This window comes from Sus scrofa, chromosome 7, assembly GCF_000003025.6.
Source record: "Sus scrofa isolate TJ Tabasco breed Duroc chromosome 7, Sscrofa11.1, whole genome shotgun sequence".
NCBI lineage: Eukaryota > Metazoa > Chordata > Mammalia > Artiodactyla > Suidae > Sus > Sus scrofa.
The window spans coordinates 91503412-91506674 of NC_010449.5; the positions used below are offsets into that span (position 1 = coordinate 91503412).

The 3263-nt window shown below is 48.1% G+C and overlaps 1 pseudogene; it reads left to right on the forward strand.

The window, feature by feature from the left end:
- LOC110261621 lies at positions 586–2974 on the forward strand (annotated as a pseudogene).

The following is a 3263-nucleotide window of genomic DNA, read 5'->3' on the forward strand; positions in this document are numbered from 1 at the left end:
TTTTTTTCATCTTTTTACTTTTTCTAGGGCTGCTCCCATGGCATATGGAGTTCCCAGGCTAGGGGTCTAATCAGAGCTGTAGCCACCGGTCTACACCACAGCCACAGCAACACAGGATCCGAGCCGCGTCTGCAACCTACACCAAAGCTCACGGTAACGCTGGATCCTTAACCTAGTGAGCAAGGCCAGGGATTGAACCCGAAACCTCATGGTTCCTAGTTGGATTCGTTAACCACTGCGCCACAACGGGAACTCCTCCCTGGGGCTTAAACAGTGTTAGTTAAGGGAGCTGAAGTCTAGGGTACCATGTTGTATTATGTCAGAACTGAGTGCCAGGGACTAAGTAATAGAGCTGTTCTTAAATATATTTCACATATTCTTAAATATATTTACTTTTCTTCCTTCCTTCCTTCCTTCCTTCCTTCCTTCCTTCCTTCCTTCCTTCCTTCCTTCCTCTCTCTCTCTCTCTTTTCTTTTTAGGGCTGCACCCATGGCATATGGAGATCCCCAGGCTAGGGGTTGAATCTGAGCTACAGCTGCTGACCTACACCACAGCCATAGCCACACAGGATCTGAGATGTGTCTGTGACCTACACCACAGCTCACGGCAACGCCGGATCCTTAACCCACTGAGCAAGGCCAGGGATTAAACCCACAACCTCATGGTTACTAGTCAGATTCGTCTCCGCTGTGCTACAACTGGAAATCCTATTTACTATTTTCTTGTGCATTTTTGTGAAATATATGGTTTTAAAAAGTACACGACTAGAGTTCCCTTGTGGCCTAGTAGTTAAGGATCTGGTATTGTCACGACTGCAGCATGGGTTCAATCCCTGACCTGGGAAATTCTGCATGCTATAGGCACAGCTGAAAAACAAACAAACAAAAAACGGTGCATGGCTGAGGGAAGGAGCCCTTCTTGTTTGGGCGCAAGGGCATTACTGTTCATAAAGTCCTGAAAATTCCCAGAAAAGAAGCCCTTTTATGTGCAAGGGTCCATGTCCACCAGAGAGGTTTAATGTCAACCTGGCATGAAAGAAAGATACAGCATTACCTGAATACAACAGATTTTTGTATCATAAAATATGTGAGAGTGTGATTAGACTGCAAATAGCTCAATTTAGATAACAAAGTGGTACCGTAGGAAGACCCAGTGGGTAGTGTGATGAGGGGGGGTGTACACAGGTTGCCCAAAGCACTGGTCTTTGAGTGCGCTGTGTGTCCACTCAGACTCAGTTCCCTGCCCTCCTCAGCACCGACCCTTCCCTCCACCTCCTTCCTCTCCCAGTCCCCTCCAAGGACCACATCCGGGTACTTGGTCATCACATGAACTTGCTGCTCCTTAAGTATCTTAACTTCCAAAATCCCACTCCAACCACAACCTTCTACTCCTCTGGCTTTCTCCCTTGCCAATTCCCTGTCCTATTTATCACCTCATCTAGCAAAGCCCAAGGGTGGAAGAATCCACCTCCCTGAGCTCTAAACACCAAGTGGGCTGCTGTAAAAAAATCACTCAGCGTGGCGGCCTGGAGCCACTATCAGCTACTTATCATCAATGTCAGGTGGGCTTTCAGGGCCACCTGATGACCTGCTCTCCCACAGCCAAGGACAGATCCAGAGAAGCTGATAGAATTTGTGGGATCATCTTTAAGACAAGGATATGAAATTATAAATAGTAAATTAGGTACAATAGTGGATGTTGATTTAGAATGAGAATTACTCCCCCCAAACCCATGAATAATTAGAGCCACAAGAATTTAAGGCCTTCTGAGATCTTTTTATGCAAGTTGCCAGCGACGTTTGCATAAAAATGCCTTCTGAAAGCAACCTAGTCTATGGCCATATCACCACAAACGTGCCTGATCTTATCTGAAAGCAACCTGGCTTCCCCTTCCTGACCTAGAATACAACTCCCAGCAACTCTCTCACTCACATGGGTCCAAGGAAGCTTCACAGTAAAACCACCTCTTGGGTTACAGCAAGGAGAGGTACTCTCAAGCTACTCGGCCCAGCAGTTCCCTTGAACTGTTGACAGGTGATTCTCCTCTGACTTCACCGAGAACATGGAAGGCATTGGTCATGAACTCCCTCAACTTCTGCTACCAAACCAGCAAACTTACCTGTTTCCCACTCATATCCTCTTCCTTTCCACCTTCCATCGCAGAAGAGGTGTCGCTCCACCCAGTGTTTAATCCCCATGTGGTGAATTTCTCTTAACAATTGTCTCCTATTTTCATCAGAGATAGAGTTTCTGTTTGTTGCTCTCCCTGGCTCCTTGGGGGTGGTTTTCAAGAGTGAAAAGAGTCAGATGGAGGCTTGAGGTCCACACTCCCTTGGCTTCTGTGACCTGCCTTCTTCTGGTTCTCCTCCTCCTCTGGGACCTCTTTCCAGGTTCTTCTTCCCCTGCCTGCCCCTTCAATTGTAGATATCCTGGGGCCAGTGCTCAGCAGGGAGCAGCAGCAGCTCCGGGGGCAGGAGGCAGTAGACTCCATGATGAAGAGTCGGCAGAGAGAGAACTTCTGGAAGTTGCAGGGCCTCATGTTCCGGTGCAGTACTAGCTATTGAGAGAACAGCCAGGCATCCATGCAGCAAGCCCACCAACTCACTGAGTGCTGCCACGCACCTCTGGCTCAAGCCCAGGCCTTGGTGACCAGTGAATTAGCAAAGTTCCAGGCCCACCTGGCCCTGTGTGCTCTGCATTGAAATGAGAAAGCCAAAGATTCAACAGATGCGGGGAGTAAAGAGCTTCAGGTGAAGCGGCAGCTGGAGCTTGTGTGACCAAGTGTGTGGGTGACCACAGGAACCTCATCCCAACCGTGACCCAGAAAATGAAGTCTCTCTCCTCCATAGGGATATAGAAGTCTGCTGTTGGCCACTGGGGCTGAGGGCAGGAGACTATTTTAAAAGAGGAATGAGGATTGGGTTCTCTCTCTTTTCTTTTTTTCTTTTTATAGCCACACCTGCGGCATGTGGAAGTTTGCAGGCTAGAGTCAAATCGAAGCTACAGCTGTCAGCTTACACCACAGCCACAGCACAGTCAGATCTGAGCTGCATCTGCTACTTACGCTGCAGCTTGTGGCAATTCCAGGTCCTTAACCCATTGAGCGAGGCCAGGGATCAATCCCACATCCTTATGGATACTAGTCAGGTTCTTAACCCATTGAGCCATAATGGGAACTCCTGGATTTGGGTCTCTTAAGCAAAGTTTCTGAATGAAGAAATTAAGGATGGCAGCAAGTTTAAGGCCTATGTCACCCATGTCA